Below are 22,551 nucleotides of genomic sequence, written 5' to 3'. Positions count from 1 at the left end.
ATTACACTATTACACTATTGCACACTATTACACTATTACACTATTACACACTATTACACTATTACACACTATTACACTATTACACACTATTACACTATTACACACTATTACACTATTACACTATTACACTATTACACACTATTACACTATTACACACTATTACACTATTACACTATTACACACTATTACACTATTACACACTATTACACTATTACACTATTACACACTATTACACTATTACACTATTACACTATTACACACTATTACACTATTACACACTATTACACTATTACACACTATTACACACTATTACACTATTGCACACTATTACACTATTACACTATTACACACTATTACACTATTACACTATTACACACTATTACACTATTACACACTATTATACTATTACACACTATTACACTATTACACACTATTACACTATTACACACTATTACACTATTACACTATTACACACTATTACACTATTACACACTATTACACTATTACACTATTACACACTATTACACTATTACACACTATTACACTATTACACTATTACACACTATTACACTATTACACACTATTACACTATTACACACTATTACACTATTACACTATTACACACTATTACACTATTACACTATTACACACTATTACACACTATTACACTATTACACTATTACACTATTACACACTATTACACTATTACACACTATTACACTATTACACACTATTACACTATTACACTATTACACTATTACACACTATTACACTATTGCACACTATTACACTATTACACTATTACACACTATTACACTATTACACTATTACACACTATTACACTATTACACACTATTACACTATTACACACTATTACACTATTACACTATTACACTATTACACACTATTACACTATTACACTATTACACACTATTACACTATTACACACTATTACACTATTACACTATTACACACTATTACACTATTACACTATTACACACTATTACACTATTATACTATTACACACTATTACACTATTACACACTATTACACTATTACACACTATTACACTATTACACACTATTACACTATTACACTATTACACACTATTACACTATTACACACTATTACACTATTACACTATTACACACTATTACACTATTACACTATTACACACTATTACACTATTACACACTATTACACTATTACACTATTACACACTATTACACACTATTACACTATTACACACTATTACACTATTACACACTATTACACTATTACACTATTACACACTATTACACTATTACACACTATTACACTATTACACTATTACACACTATTACACTATTACACTATTACACACTATTACACACTATTACACTATTACACACTATTACACTATTACACACTATTACACTATTACACTATTACACACTATTACACTATTACACACTATTACACTATTACACTATTACACACTATTACACTATTACACACTATTACACTATTACACTATTACACTATTACACACTATTACACTATTACACACTATTACACTATTACACTTTTACACACTATTACACTATTACACTATTACACACTATTACACACTATTACACTATTACACTATTACACTATTACACACTATTACACTATTACACACTATTACACTATTACACACTATTACACTATTACACTATTACACTATTACACTATTACACACTATTACACTATTACACTATTACACACTATTACACTATTACACTATTACACACTATTACACTATTACACACTATTACACTATTACACACTATTGCACTATTACACTATTACACTATTACACACTATTACACTATTACACACTAGTACACTATTACACTATTACACACTATTACACTATTACACTATTACACACTATTACACTATTACACTATTGCACACTATTACACTATTGCACACTATTACACTATTACACTATTACACACTATTACACTATTACACTATTACACACTATTACACACTATTACACTATTACACACTATTACACTATTACACACTATTACACTATTACACTATTACACACTATTACACACTATTACACTATTACACACTATTACACTATTACACTATTACACTATTACACTATTACACACTATTACACTATTACACTATTACACACTATTACACTATTACACTATTACACACTATTACACTATTACACACTATTACACTATTACACACTATTACACTATTACACACTATTACACTATTACACTATTACACACTATTACACTATTACACACTATTACACTATTACACTATTACACACTATTACACTATTACACACTATTACACTATTACACTATTACACACTATTACACTATTACACTATTACACACTATTACACTATTACACACTATTACACTATTACACTATTACACACTATTACACTATTACACACTATTACACACTATTACACTATTACACACTATTACACTATTACACTATTACACACTATTACACTATTACACACTATTACACACTATTACACTATTACACTATTACACTATTACACACTATTACACTATTACACACTATTACACTACTACACACTATTACACTATTACACTATTACACACTATTACACACTATTACACTATTACACTATTACACACTATTACACTATTACACACTATTACACTATTACACCGAGTACAATGGCACAATCCGCAAGTCTCTACGACAAACGGTTCAAGAGATACACTGAGGGGGTGTGGCCTAAGGGGGCGTGGTCTAAGGATCGGGGGAGTGGTCAACATCGACCAATGAAAGGTGGTCAACATGGACCAATGAAAAATGAAAGAGGATATCCCTACTGAGTACAATGACACAACCCACAAGACAGAGGGCGCTGTCAGCAATTCAGTAGTGCAACACAGTGATGGCCAATGATGGGTTAAGTGGATGATGTCATTGGCAGCTCAGCCACGAGCCACACAGCTGAACCAATCATGAGTGAGCCATGAGCCACACAGGTGAAGCAATCACTATGACTTGCATATTTTCTATCCAATGCATTTCTATGGAGGCAGATGCATGACTGCATTGTCACATTGATTAAAAGAAAACTATAAGAGATGAAGCGTTGTGACGCGCACATGAGCACTACAACGAGTAGGCGAAGGGTTGTGCGCGATATTGTGACATTCGTGCGATATTGTGGCACTCCTTCGGCGATCGGAACAGAAGGCTAAAAAATAGTGTGAAAAATGTGATTTCTAGAGTGCGATTGCATGGCGGTCAATGGGGAGGAGAACCTTCAAACAAATGGTCGTCAGTTGAGATAGAAATGTCCAATTCCATTTATTTTTCTTTTGTGAGCGGGATGACAGCCGTGTCATCGTTTTGATGTGTTTGTTTTATTTCTACGTCCAAAATTGAGATCACACTCGCAATTCACCCAAGGTAGGGGGAAAAAGATTATTTCAGCTGCTACACTCTAAAATGCAATGCATTCCCAATGGGACCGAAATTTTACCGTTTAAAGTCGATTCGTAGCCAGACGGTGCGGTGAAACTTTACGAGTTCGAATAGCAACTCGAGTTGGAGCAAGCCGGTCGTTTTGATACCTTTCACGTGTATGGGGCGCGAACGCTCTGGCACGAGTGTGTTGGCAAAATCGGTGGAATAAAGAATAATAATAAAAAGAGTATGGATATGTATAGTGTGGGTGGCAACCTGGCTTCGCCAGGTCACCCACACTAACTAGACAATTCCGCGCGGGGGAAATTGTGAAAGTGTGGGTGACGCCTGTGCACCGCCGGCCAACGGGGGAGAGGGTCTCTCGCGAGTCTCTATGACAAACGGTTCAAAGGATACAAAAAGGGGGCGCGGCCTAAGGATCAGGGGAGTGGTCAACATAGACCAATCAAAGAGGATATCCCTACTGAGTGCAACGACACAACCCGCAACACTATTACACTATTACACACTATTACACTATTACACACTATTACACACTATTACACACTATTACACTATTACACACTATTACACTATTACACACTATAACACTATTACACTATTACACACTATTACACTATTACACTATTACACACTATTACACTATTACACTATTACACACTATTACACTATTACACACTATTACACTATTACACACTATTACACTATTACACACTATAACACTATTACACTATTACACACTATTACACACTATTGCACTATTACACTATTACACTATTACACACTATTACACTATTACACACTATTACACTATTACACTATTACACACTATTACACTATTACACACTATTACACTATTACACTATTACACACTATTACACTATTACACTATTACACTATTGCACACTATTACACTATTACACACTATTACACTATTACACTATTACACACTATTACACTATTACACACTATTACACTATTACACACTATTACACACTATTACACTATTACACACTATTACACTATTACACTATTACACACTATTACACTATTACACTATTACACTATTACACACTATTACACTATTACACTATTACACACTATTACACTATTACACTATTACACTATTACACACTATTACACTATTACACACTATTACACTATTACACTATTACACACTATTACACACTATTACACTATTACACTATTACACACTATTACACTATTACACACTATTACACTATTACACTATTACACACTATTACACTATTACACACTATTACACTATTACACTATTACACACTATTACACTATTACACTATTACACTATTACACACTATTACACTATTACACACTATTACACTATTACACACTATTACACTATTACACTATTACACTATTACACACTATTACACTATTACACTATTACACACTATTACACTATTACACACTATTACACTATTACACTATTACACACTATTACACTATTACACACTATTACACTATTACACTATTACACACTATTACACTATTACACTATTACACACTATTACACTATTACACACTATTACACTATTACACACTATTACACTATTACACTATTACACACTATTACACACTATTACACTATTACACACTATTACACTATTACACTATTACACACTATTACACTATTACACACTAATACACTATTACACTATTACACAATATTACACTATTACACACTATTACACTATTACACTATTACACACTATTACACACTATTACACTATTACACTATTACACACTATTACACACTATTACACTATTACACTATTACACACTATTACACTATTACACACTATTACACTATTACACCGAGTACAATGGCACAATCCGCAAGTCTCTACGACAAACGGTTCAAGAGATACACTGAGGGGGTGTGGCCTAAGGGGGCGTGGTCTAAGGATCGGGGGAGTGGTCAACATCGACCAATGAAAGGTGGTCAACATCGACCAATGGCACAAACCGCAAGTCTCTACGACAAACGGTTCAAGAGATACACTGAGGGGGTGTGGCCTAAGGGGGCGTGGTCTAAGGATCGGGGGAGTGGTCAACATCGACCAATGAAAGGGGGTCAACATGGACCAATGAAAAATGAAAGAGGATATCCCTACTGAGTACAATGACACAACCCACAAGACAGAGGGCGCTGTCAGCAATTCAGTAGTGCAACACAGTGATGGCCAATGATGGGTTAAGTGGATGATGTCATTGGCAGCTCAGCCACGAGCCACACAGCTGAACCAATCATGAGTGAGCCATGAGCCACACAGGTGAAGCAATCACTATGACTTGCATATTTTCGATCCAATGCATTTCTATGGAGGCAGATGCATGACTGCATTGTCACATTGATTAAAAGAAAACTATAAGAGATGAAGCGTTGTGACGCGCACATGAGCACTACAACGAGTAGGCGAAGGGTTGTGCGCGATATTGTGACATTCGTGCGATATTGTGGCACTCCTTCGGCGATCGGAACAGAAGGCTAAAAAATAGTGTGAAAAATGTGATTTCTAGAGTGCGATTGCATGGCGGTCAATGGGGAGGAGAACCTTCAAACAAATGGTCGTCAGTTGAGATAGAAATGTCCAATTCCATTTATTTTTCTTTTGTGAGCGGGTTGACAGCCGTGTCATCGTTTTGATGTGTTTGTTTTATTTCTACGTCCAAAATTGAGATCACACTCGCAATTCACCCAAGGTAGGGGGAAAAAGATTATTTCAGCTGCTACACTCTAAAATGCAATGCATTCCCAATGGGACCGATATTTTACCGTTTAAAGTCGATTCGTAGCCAGACGGTGCGGTGAAACTTTACGAGTTCGGAGACCGGTGTTGCCATAGGCAAGCCGCTCGTTTTGATACCTTTCACGTGTATGGGGCGCGAACGCTTACGTGTTGCAAAGTGTTTGCAAAATCGGTGGAATAAAGAATAATAAATAACTAGACAATTCCGCGCGGGGGAAATTGTGAAAGTGTGGGTGACGCCTGTGCACCGCCGGCCAACGGGGGAGAGGGTCTCTCGCGAGTCTCTATGACAAACGGTTCAAAGGATACAAAAAGGGGGCGCGGCCTAAGGATCGGGGGAGTGGTCAACATAGACCAATCAAAGAGGATATCCCTACTGAGTGCAATGACACAACCCGCAACACTATTACACTATTACACTATTACACACTATTACACACTATTACACACTATTACACACTATTACACTATTACACACTATTACACTATTACACACTATTACACTATTACACACTATTACACACTATTACACTATTACACACTATTACACACTATTACACACTATTACACTATTACACACTATTACACTATTACACACTATTACACACTATTACACTATTACACTATTACACTATTACACACTATTACACACTATTACACACTATTACACACTATTACACTATTACACACTATTACACTATTACACTATTACACACTATTACACACTATTACACTATTACACACTATTACACTATTACACTATTACACTATTACACACTATTACACTATTACACACTATTACACTATTACACACTATTACACTATTACACTATTACACACTATTACACTATTACACTATTGCACACTATTACACTATTACACTATTACACACTATTACACTATTACACACTATTACACACTATTACACACTATTACACTATTACACACTATTACACTATTACACTATTACACACTATTACACACTATTACACTATTACACACTATTACACTATTACACACTATTACACTATTACACTATTACACACTATTACACTATTACACACTATTACACTATTACACTATTACACACTATTACACTATTACACTATTACACACTATTACACTATTAGACACTATTACACTATTACACACTATTACACTATTACACACTATTACACACTATTACACTATTACACACTATTACACTATTACACTATTACACACTATTACACTATTACACACTATTACACTATTACACTATTACACAATATTACACTATTACACACTATTACACTATTACACTATTACACACTATTACACACTATTACACTATTACACTATTACACTATTACACACTATTACACTATTACACACTATTACACTATTACACTATTACACACTATTACACTATTACACACTATTACACTATTACACTATTACACTATTACACACTATTACACTATTACACTATTACACACTATTACACTATTACACACTATTACACTATTACACTATTACACACTATTACACTATTACACACTATTACACACTATTACACTATTACACACTATTACACTATTACACACTATTACACACTATTACACTATTACACTATTACACACTATTACACTATTACACACTATTACACTATTACACACTATTACACATTATTACACTATTACACACTATTACACACTATTACACTATTACACACTATTACACACTATTACACTATAACACACTATTACACTATTACACACTATTACACACTATTACACTATTACACACTATTACACTATTACACACTATTACACTATTACACTATTACACACTATTACACACTATTACACTATTACACTATTACACACTATTACACTATTACACACTATTACACACTATTACACTATTACACACTATTACACTATTACACTATTACACTATTACACACTATTACACTATTACACACTATTACACTATTACACACTATTACACTATTACACACTATTACACACTATTACACTATTACACACTATTACACACTATTACACTATTACACACTATTACACTATTACACTATTACACACTATTACACTATTACACTATTACACACTATTACACACTATTACACACTATTACACTATTACACTATTACACTATTACACTATTACACACTATTACACTATTACACTATTACACAATATTACACTATTACACACTATTACACTATTACACACTATTACACTATTACACACTATTACACTATTACACACTATTACACTATTACACACTATTACACTATTACACTATTACACACTATTACACTATTACACTATTACACTATTACACACTATTACACTATTACACTATTACACACTATTACACTATTACACACTATTACACTATTACACTATTACACACTATTACACTATTACACTATTACACACTATTACACTATTACACACTATTACACTATTACACACTATTACACACTATTACACTATTACACTATTACACACTATTACACTATTACACACTATTACACTATTACACACTATTACACATTATTACACTATTACACTATTACACTATTACACACTATTACACTATTACACTATTACACACTATTACACTATTACACACTATTACACTATTACACTATTACACACTATTACACTATTACACTATTACACACTATTACACTATTAGACACTATTACACTATTACACACTATTACACTATTACACTATTACACACTATTACACTATTACACACTATTACACTATTACACACTATTACACACTATTACACTATTACACTATTACACACTATTACACTATTACACACTATTACACTATTACACACTATTACACACTATTACACTATTACACTATTACACTATTACACACTATTACACTATTACACTATTACACACTATTACACTATTACACACTATTACACTATTACACTATTACACACTATTACACTATTACACACTATTACACACTATTACACTATTACACACTATTACACTATTACACACTATTACACACTATTACACTATTACACTATTACACACTATTACACTATTACACACTATTACACTATTACACACTATTACACATTATTACACTATTACACACTATTACACACTATTACACTATTACACACTATTACACACTATTACACTATTACACACTATTACACTATTACACACTATTACACACTATTACACTATTACACACTATTACACTATTACACACTATTACACTATTACACTATTACACACTATTACACACTATTACACTATTACACTATTACACACTATTACACTATTACACACTATTACACACTATTACACTATTACACACTATTACACTATTACACTATTACACACTATTACACTATTACACACTATTACACTATTACACACTATTACACTATTACACACTATTACACACTATTACACTATTACACACTATTACACACTATTACACTATTACACACTATTACACTATTACACTATTACACACTATTACACTATTACACTATTACACACTATTACACACTATTACACACTATTACACTATTACACTATTACACTATTACACTATTACACACTATTACACTATTACACTATTACACAATATTACACTATTACACACTATTACACTATTACACACTATTACACTATTACACACTATTACACTATTACACACTATTACACTATTACACACTATTACACTATTACACTATTACACACTATTACACTATTACACTATTACACTATTACACACTATTACACTATTACACTATTACACACTATTACACTATTACACACTATTACACTATTACACTATTACACACTATTACACTATTACACTATTACACACTATTACACTATTACACACTATTACACTATTACACACTATTACACACTATTACACTATTACACTATTACACACTATTACACTATTACACACTATTACACTATTACACACTATTACACATTATTACACTATTACACTATTACACACTATTACACACTATTACACTATTACACACTATTACACACTATTACACTATTACACACTATTACACTATTACACACTATTACACACTATTACACTATTACACACTATTACACTATTACACACTATTACACTATTACACTATTACACACTATTACACACTATTACACTATTACACTATTACACACTATTACACTATTACACACTATTACACACTATTACACTATTACACACTATTACACTATTACACACTATTACACTATTACACACTATTACACTATTACACACTATTACACTATTACACACTATTACACTATTACACACTATTACACACTATTACACTATTACACACTATTACACTATTACACTATTACACTATTACACACTATTACACTATTACACTATTACACACTATTACACACTATTACACACTATTACACTATTACACTATTACACTATTACACTATTACACACTATTACACTATTACATGATTACACACTATTACACTATTACACACTATTACACTATTACACACTATTACACACTATTACACTATTACACACTATTACACACTATTACACTATTACACACTTACACACTATTACACTATTACACTCTTACACACTATTTTTCCGGTTTTCGGACTTTTCCGAGTTTTTGAACTTTTTCGGATTTTTGATGTTTCCGAGTTTTCGGATTTTTCCGAGTTTTTGAACTTTTTCGGATTTTTGATGTTTCCGAGTTTTCGGAATTTTCCGAGTTTTTGGATTTTTCCGAGTTTTCGGGTTTTCGGACTTTTCCGAGTTTTTGAACTTTTTCGGATTTTTGATGTTTCCGAGTTTTCGGATTTTTCGGATTTTTCCGAGTTTTTGGGTTTTGGGATTTTTCCGAGTTTTTGAACTTTTTCGGATTTTAGATTTTTCCGAGTTTTGGGATTTTTCCGAGTTTTCGGATTTTTCCGATTTTTTTAAAGGGGGTGTGGCCTAAGGGGACGTGGTCTAAGGATCGGGGGAGTGGTCAACATCGACCAATGAAAGGTGGTCAACATCGACCAATGGCACAATCCGCAAGTCTCTACGACAAACGGTTCAAGAGATACACTGAGGGGGTGTGGCCTAAGGGGGCGTGGTCTAAGGATCGGGGGAGTGGTCAACATCGACCAATGAAAGGGGGTCAACATGGACCAATGAAAAATGAAAGAGGATATCCCTACTGAGTACAATGACACAACCCACAAGACAGAGGGCGCTGTCAGCAATTCAGTACTGCAACACAGTGATGGCCAATGATGGGTTAAGTGGATGATGTCATTGGCAGCTCAGCCACGAGCCACACAGCTGAACCAATCATGAGTGAGCCATGAGCCACACAGGTGAAGCAATCACTATGACTTGCATATTTTCTATTCAATGCATTTCTATGGAGGCAGATGCATGACTGCATTGTCACATTGATTAAAAGAAAACTATAAGAGATGAAGCGTTGTGACGCGCACATGAGCACTACAACGAGTAGGCGAAGGGTTGTGCGCGATATTGTGACATTCGTGCGATATTGTGGCACTCCTTCGGCGATCGGAACAGAAGGCTAAAAAATAGTGTGAAAAATGTGATTTCTAGAGTGCGATTGCATGGCGGTCAATGGGGAGGAGAACCTTCAAACAAATGGTCGTCAGTTGAGATAGAAATGTCCAATTCCATTTATTTTTCTTTTGTGAGCAGGTTGACAGCCGTGTCATCGTTTTGATGTGTTTGTTTTATTTCTACGTCCAAAATTGAGATCACACTCGCAATTCACCCAAGGTAGGGGGAAAAAGATTATTTCAGCTGCTACACTCTAAAATGCAATGCATTCCCAATGGGACCGAAATTTTACCGTTTAAAGTCGATTCGTAGCCAGACGGTGCGGTGAAACTTTACGAGTTCGGAGACCGGTGTTGCCATAGGCAAGCCGCTCGTTTTGATACCTTTCACGTGTATGGGGCGCGAACGCTTACGTGTTGCAAAGTGTTTGCAAAATCGGTGGAATAAAGAATAAAGAATAACTAGACAATTCCGCGCGGGGGAAATTGTGAAAGTGTGGGTGACGCCTGTGCACCGCCGGCCAACGGGGGAGAGGGTCTCTCGCGAGTCTCTATGACAAACGGTTCAAAGGATACAAAAAGGGGGCGCGGCTTAAGGATCGGGGGAGTGGTCAACATAGACCAATCAAAGAGGATATCCCTACTGAGTGCAATGACACAACCCGCAACACTATTACACTATTACACAATATTACACTATTACACTATTACACACTATTACACACTATTACACTATTACACACTATTACACTATTACACTATTACACACTATTACACTATTACACTATTACACGCTATTACACTATTACACTATTACACACTATTACACTATTACACTATTACACACTATTACACTATTACACACTATTACACTATTACACACTATTACACTATTACACACTATTACACTATTACACGCTATTACACTATTACACTATTACACACTATTACACACTATTACACTATTACACACTATTACACTATTACACTATTACACACTATTACACTATTACACTATTACACTATTACACGCTATTACACTATTACACTATTACACACTATTACACTATTACACACTATTACACTATTACACACTATTACACTATTACACACTATTACACTATTACACTATTACACTATTACACGCTATTACACTATTACACTATTACACTATTACACACTATTACACACTATTACACTATTACACACTATTACACACTATTACACTATTACACACTATTACACTATTACACACTATTACACTATTACACTATTACACACTATTACACTATTACACTATTACACTATTACACACTATTACACTATTACACACTATTACACTATTACACTATTACACACTATTACACTATTACACACTATTACACTATTACACACTATTACACTATTACACACTATTACACACTATTACACACTATTACACTATTACATACTATTACACACTATTACACTATTACACACTATTACACTATTACACTATTACACACTATAACACTATTACACACTATTACACTATTACACACTATTGCACTATTACACTATTACACACTATTACACTATTACACTATTACACACTATTACACTATTACACTATTACACACTATTACACACTATTACACTATTACACTATTACACTATTACACACTATTACACTATTACACTATTACACACTATTACACTATTACACTATTACACACTATTACACTATTACACTATTACACACTATTACACACTATTACACTATTACACACTATTACACTATTACACACTATTACACACTATTACACTATTACACACTATTACACACTATTACACACTATTACACACTATTACACTATTACACACTATTACACTATTACACTATTACACTATTACACACTATTACACTATTACACACTATTACACTATTACACTATTACACACTATTACACTATTACACACTATTACACTATTACACTATTACACACTATTACACTATTACACACTATTACACTATTACACTATTACACACTATTACACTATTACACTATTACACACTATTACACTATTACACACTATTACACACTATTACACTATTACACACTATTACACTATTACACACTTTTACACTATTACACTATTACACACTATTACACTATTACACCGAGTACAATGGCACAATCCGCAAGTCTCTACGACAAACGGTTCAAGAGATACACTGTGTGGCCTAAGGGGGCGTGGTCTAAGGATCGGGGGAGTGGTCAACATCGACCAATGAAAGGTGGTCAACAGGGGGAGTGGTCAACATCGACCAATGAAAGGTGGTCAACATCGACCAATGGCACAATCCGCAAGTCTCTACGACAAACGGTTCAAGAGATACACTGAGGGGGTGTGGCCTAAGGGGGCGTGGTCTAAGGATCGGGGGAGTGGTCAACATGGACCAATGAAAGGGGGTCAACATGGACCAATGAAAAATGAAAGAGGATATCCCTACTGAGTACAATGACACAACCCACAAGACAGAGGGCGCTGTCAGCAATTCAGTAGTGCAACACAGTGATGGCCAATGATGGGTTAAGTGGATGATGTCATTGGCAGCTCAGCCACGAGCCACACAGCTGAACCAATCATGAGTGAGCCATGAGCCACACAGGTGAAGCAATCACTATGACTTGCATATTTTCGATCCAATGCATTTCTATGGAGGCAGATGCATGACTGCATTGTCACGTTGATTAAAAGAAAACTATAAGAGATGAAGCGTTGTGACGCGCACATGAGCACTACAACGAGTAGGCGAAGGGTTGTGCGCGATATTGTGGCATTCGTGCGATATTGTGGCACTCCTTCGGCGATCGGAACAGAAGGCTAAAAAATAGTGTGAAAAATGTGATTTCTAGAGTGCGATTGCATGGCGGTCAATGGGGAGGAGAACCTTCAAACAAATGGTCGTCAGTTGAGATAGAAATGTCCAATTCCATTTATTTTTCTTTTGTGAGCGGGTTGACAGCCGTGTCATCGTTTTGATGTGTTTGTTTTATTTCTACGTCCAAAATTGAGATCACACTCGCAATTCACCCAAGGTAGGGGGAAAAAGATTATTTCAGCTGCTACACTCTAAAATGCAATGCATTCCCAATGGGACCGATATTTTACCGTTTAAAGTCGATTCGTAGCCAGACGGTGCGGTGAAACTTTACGAGTTCGGAGACCGGTGTTGCCATAGGCAAGCCGCTCGTTTTGATACCTTTCACGTGTATGGGGCGCGAACGCTTACGTGTTGCAAAGTGTTTGCAAAATCGGTGGAATAAAGAATAATAATAACTAGACAATTCCGCGCGGGGGAAATTGTGAAAGTGTGGGTGACGCCTGTGCACCGCCGGCCAACGGGGGAGAGTGTCTCTCGCGAGTCTCTATGACAAACGGTTCAAAGGATACAAAAAGGGGGCGTGGCCTAAGGATCGGGGGAGTGGTCAACATAGACCAATCAAAGAGGATATCCCTACTGAGTGCAATGACACAACCCGCAACACTATTACACTATTACACAATATTACACACTATTACACTATTACACTATTACACACTATTACACTATTACACACTATTACACTATTACACACTATTACACTATTAGACACTATTACACTATTACACACTATTACACTATTACACTATTACACATTATTACACACTATTACACTATTACACACTATTACACTATTACACACTATTACACTATTACACACTATTACACTATTACACACTATTACACTATTACACTATTACACACTATTACACACTATTACACTATTACACACTATTACACTATTACACACTATTACACTATTACACTATTACACACTATTACACTATTACACACTATTACACTGTTACACTATTACACACTATTACACTATTACACACTATTACACTATTACACTATTACACACTATAACACTATTACACTATTACACACTATTACACTATTACACACTATTGCACTATTACACTATTACACTATTACACACTATTACACTATTACACACTATTACACTATTACACTATTACACACTATTACACTATTACACACTATTACACTATTACACTATTGCACACTATTACACTATTACACTATTACACACTATTACACTATTACACACTATTACACACTATTACACTATTACACACTATTACACACTATTACACTATTACACACTATTACACACTATTACACTATTACACACTATTACACTATTACACTATTACACTATTACACTATTACACACTATTACACTATTACACACTATTACACTATTACACACTATTACACTATTACACTATTACACTATTACACACTATTACACTATTACACTATTACACACTATTACACTATTACACACTATTACACTATTACACACTATTACACTATTACACTATTACACACTATTACACTATTACACACTATTACACTATTACACTATTACACACTATTACACTATTACACTATTACACACTATTACACTATTACACACTATTACACTATTACACACTATTACACTATTACACTATTACACACTATTACACTATTACACACTATTACACTATTACACACTATTACACTATTACACACTATTACACTATTACACTATTACACACTATTACACTATTAGACACTATTACACTATTACACACTATTACACTATTACACTATTACACACTATTACACTATTACACACTATTACACTATTACACTATTACACACTATTACACTATTACACACTATTACACTATTACACACTATTACACTATTACACTATTACACACTATTACACTATTACACACTATTACACTATTACACACTATTACACTATTACACTACACACTATTACACTATTACACTATTACACACTATTACACTATTACACTATTACACACTATTACACTATTACACTATTACACACTACACTATTACACTATTACACTATTACACACTATTACACTATTACACACTATTACACTATTACACTATTACACACTATTACACTATTACACTATTACATACTATTACACTATTACACACTATTACACTATTACACACTATTACACTATTACACACTATTACACTATTACACACTATTACACTATTACACTATTACACACTATTACACTATTACACTATTACACACTATTACACTATTACACTATTACACACTATTACACTATTACACTATTACACACTATTACACTATTACACACTATTACACTATTACACTATTACACACTATTACACTATTACACACTATTACACTATTACACACTATTACACTATTACACTATTACACTATTACACACTATTACACTATTAGACACTATTACACTATTACACACTATTACACTATTACACTATTACACACTATTACACAATATTACACTATTACACACTATTACACTATTACACTATTACACACTATTACACTATTACACACTATTACACTATTACACTATTACACAATATTACACTATTACACACTATTACACTATTACACTATTACACACTATTACACACTATTACACTATTACACACTATTACACACTATTACACTATTACACACTATTACACTATTACACTATTACACACTATTACACTATTACACCGAGTACAATGGCACAATCCGCAAGTCTCTACGACAAACGGTTCAAGAGATACACTGAGGGGGTGTGGCCTAAGGGGGCGTGGTCTAAGGATCGGGGGAGTGGTCAACATCGACCAATGAAAGGTGGTCAACATCGACCAATGGCACAATCCCCAAGTCTCTACGACAAACGGTTCAAGAGATACACTGAGGGGGTGTGGCCTAAGGGGGCGTGGTCTAAGGATCGGGGGAGTGGTCAACATCGACCAATGAAAGGTGGTCAACAGGGGGAGTGGTCAACATCGACCAATGAAAGGTGGTCAACATCGACTAATGGCACAATCCGCAAGTCTCTACGACAAACGGTTCAAGAGATACACTGAGGGGGTGTGGCCTAAGGGGGCGTGGTCTAAGGATCGGGGGAGTGGTCAACATCGACCAATGAAAGGGGGTCAACATGGACCAATGAAAAATGAAAGAGGATATCCCTACTGAGTACAATGACACAACCCACAAGACAGAGGGCGCTGTCAGCAATTCAGTAGTGCAACACAGTGATGGCCAATGATGGGTTAAGTGGATGATGTCATTGGCAGCTCAGCCACGAGCCACACAGCTGAACCAATCATGAGTGAGCCATGAGCCACACAGGTGAAGCAATCACTATGACTTGCATATTTTCTATCTAATGCATTTCTATGGAGGCAGATGCATGACTGCATTGTCACATTGATTAAAAGAAAACTATAAGAGATGAAGCGTTGTGACGCGCACATGAGCACTACAACGAGTAGGCGAAGGGTTGTGCGCGATATTGTGACATTCGTGCGATATTGTGGCACTCCTTCGGCGATCGGAACAGAAGGCTAAAAAATAGTGTGAGAAATGTGATTTCTAGAGTGCGATTGCATGGCGGTCAATGGGGAGGAGAACCTTCAAACAAATGGTCGTCAGTTGAGATAGAAATGTCCAATTCCATTTATTTTTCTTTTGTGAGCGGGTTGACAGCCGTGTCATCGCTTTGATGTGTTTGTTTTATTTCTACGTCCAAAATTGAGATCACACTCGCAATTCACCCAAGGTAGGGGGAAAAAGATTATTTCAGCTGCTACACTCTAAAATGCAATGCATTCCCAATGGGACCGAAATTTTACCGTTTAAAGTCGATTCGTAGCCAGACGGTGCGGTGAAACTTTTACGGGTTCGAGACCGGTGTTGCCATAGGCAAGCCGCTCGTTTTGATACCTTTCACGTGTATGGGGCGCGAACGCTTACGTGTTGCAAAGTGTTTGCAAAATCGGTGGAATAAAGAATAAAGAATAACTAGACAATTCCGCGCGGGGGAAATTGTGAAAGTGTGGGTGACGCCTGTGCACCGCCGGCCAACGGGGGAGAGGGTCTCTCGCGAGTCTCTATGACAAACGGTTCAAAGGATACAAAAAGGGGGCGCGGCCTAAGGATCGGGGGAGTGGTCAACATAGACCAATCAAAGAGGATATCCCTACTGAGTGCAATGACACAACCCGCAACACTATTACACTATTACACAATATTACACTATTACACACTATTACACACTATTACACTATTACACTATTACACACTATTACACTATTACACAATATTACACTATTACACACTATTACACTATTACACACTATTACACTATTACACACTATTACACACTATTACACTATTACACACTATTACACACTATTACACTATTACACACTATTACACTATTACACACTATTACACTATTACACTATTACACACTATTACACACTATTACACTATTACACACTATTACACTATTACACTATTACACTATTACACACTATTACACTATTACACACTATTACACTATTACACACTATTACACTATTACACTATTACACACTATTACACTATTACACACTATTACACTATTACACACTATTACACTATTACACACTATTACACTATTGCACTATTACACACTATTACACTATTACACACTATTACACTATTACACACTATTACACTATTACACTATTACACTATTACACACTATTACACTATTACACTATTACACTATTACACTATTACACACTATTACACTATTACACTATTACACACTATTACACTATTACACTATTACACACTATTACACTATTACACTATTGCACACTATTACACTATTACACACTATTACACTATTACACTATTACACACTATTACACACTATTACACTATTACACTATTACACTATTACACTATTACACACTATTACACTATTACACACTATTACACTATTACACTATTACACACTATTACACTATTACACTATTACACACTATTACACTATTACACTATTACACTATTACACACTATTACACTATTACACTATTACACACTATTACACTATTACACACTATTACACTATTACACTATTACACACTATTACACACTATTACACTATTACACTATTACACACTATTACACTATTACACTATTACACACTATTACACTATTACACACTATTACACTATTACACTATTACACTATTACACACTATTACACTATTACACTATTACACACTATTACACTATTACACACTATTACACTATTACACACTATTACACTATTACACTATTACACTATTACACACTATTACACTATTACACTATTACACACTATTACACTATTACACACTATTACACTATTACACACTATTACACACTATTACACTATTACACACTATTACACTATTACACTATTACACACTATTACACTATTACACTATTACACACTATTACACTATTACACACTATTACACTATTACACTATTACACACTATTACACTATTACACACTATTACACACTATTACACACTATTACACACTATTACACTATTACACACTATTACACACTATTACACTATTACACACTATTACACTATTACACTATTACACTATTACACACTATTACACTATTACACTATTACACACTATTACACTATTACACTATTACACTATTAGACACTATTACACTATTACACACTATTACACACTATTACACTATTACACTATTACACTATTACACACTATTACACTATTACACTATTACACACTATTACACTATTACACTATTACACACTATTACACTATTACACTATTACACACTATTACACTATTACACACTATTACACTATTACACACTATTACACACTATTACACTATTACACTATTACACACTATTACACTATTACACACTATTACACTATTACACTATTACACACTATTACACTATTACACTATTACACACTATTACACTATTACACACTATTACACTATTACACTATTACACACTATTACACACTATTACACTATTACACAATATTACACTATTACACACTATTACACTATTACACACTATTACACTATTACACACTATTACACTATTACACACTATTACACTATTACACACTATTACACACTATTACACTATTACACACTATTACACTATTACACTATTACACACTATTACACACTATTACACACTATTACACACTATTACACTATTACACTATTACACTATTACACACTATTACACTATTACACACTATTACACTATTACACACTATTACACTATTACACTATTACACACTATTACACTATTACACACTATTACACTATTACACACTATTACACTATTGCACTATTACACACTATTACACTATTACACACTATTACACTATTACACACTATTACACTATTACACTATTACACTATTACACACTATTACACTATTACACTATTACACTATTACACACTATTACACTATTACACTATTACACACTATTACACTATTACACTATTACACACTATTACACTATTACACTATTGCACACTATTACACTATTACACACTATTACACTATTACACTATTACACACTATTACACACTATTACACTATTACACTATTACACACTATTACACTATTACACTATTACACACTATTACACTATTACACACTATTACACTATTACACTATTACACTATTACACACTATTACACTATTACACTATTACACACTATTACACTATTACACACTATTACACTATTACACTATTACACACTATTACACTATTACACTATTACACTATTACACACTATTACACTATTACACACTATTACACTATTACACTATTACACACTATTACACACTATTACACTATTACACTATTACACACTATTACACTATTACACACTATTACACTATTACACACTATTACACTATTACACTATTACACTATTACACACTATTACACTATTACACTATTACACACTATTACACTATTACACACTATTACACTATTACACACTATTACACTATTACACACTATTACACTATTACACTATTACACACTATTACACTATTACACTATTACACTATTACACACTATTACACACTATTACACTATTACACACTATTACACTATTACACACTATTACACACTATTACACTATTACACACTATTACACTATTACACTATTACACACTATTACACTATTACACTATTACACACTATTACACTATTACACACTATTACACTATTACACTATTACACACTATTACACTATTACACACTATTACACACTATTACACACTATTACACACTATTACACTATTACACACTATTACACACTATTACACTATTACACACTATTACACTATTACACTATTACACTATTACACACTATTACACTATTACACTATTACACACTATTACACTATTACACTATTACACTATTAGACACTATTACACTATTACACACTATTACACACTATTACACTATTACACTATTACACTATTACACACTATTACACTATTACACTATTACACACTATTACACTATTACACTATTACACACTATTACACTATTACACTATTACACACTATTACACACTATTACACTATTACACACTATTACACTATTACACACTATTACACTATTACACTATTACACACTATTACACTATTACA

Source organism: Notolepis coatsorum (genome assembly GCF_963971535.1).
Source record: "Notolepis coatsorum genome assembly, chromosome: 12".
Classification (NCBI taxonomy): domain Eukaryota; kingdom Metazoa; phylum Chordata; class Actinopteri; order Aulopiformes; family Paralepididae; genus Notolepis; species Notolepis coatsorum.
Note: the sequence above shows the minus strand (reverse complement) of the source record.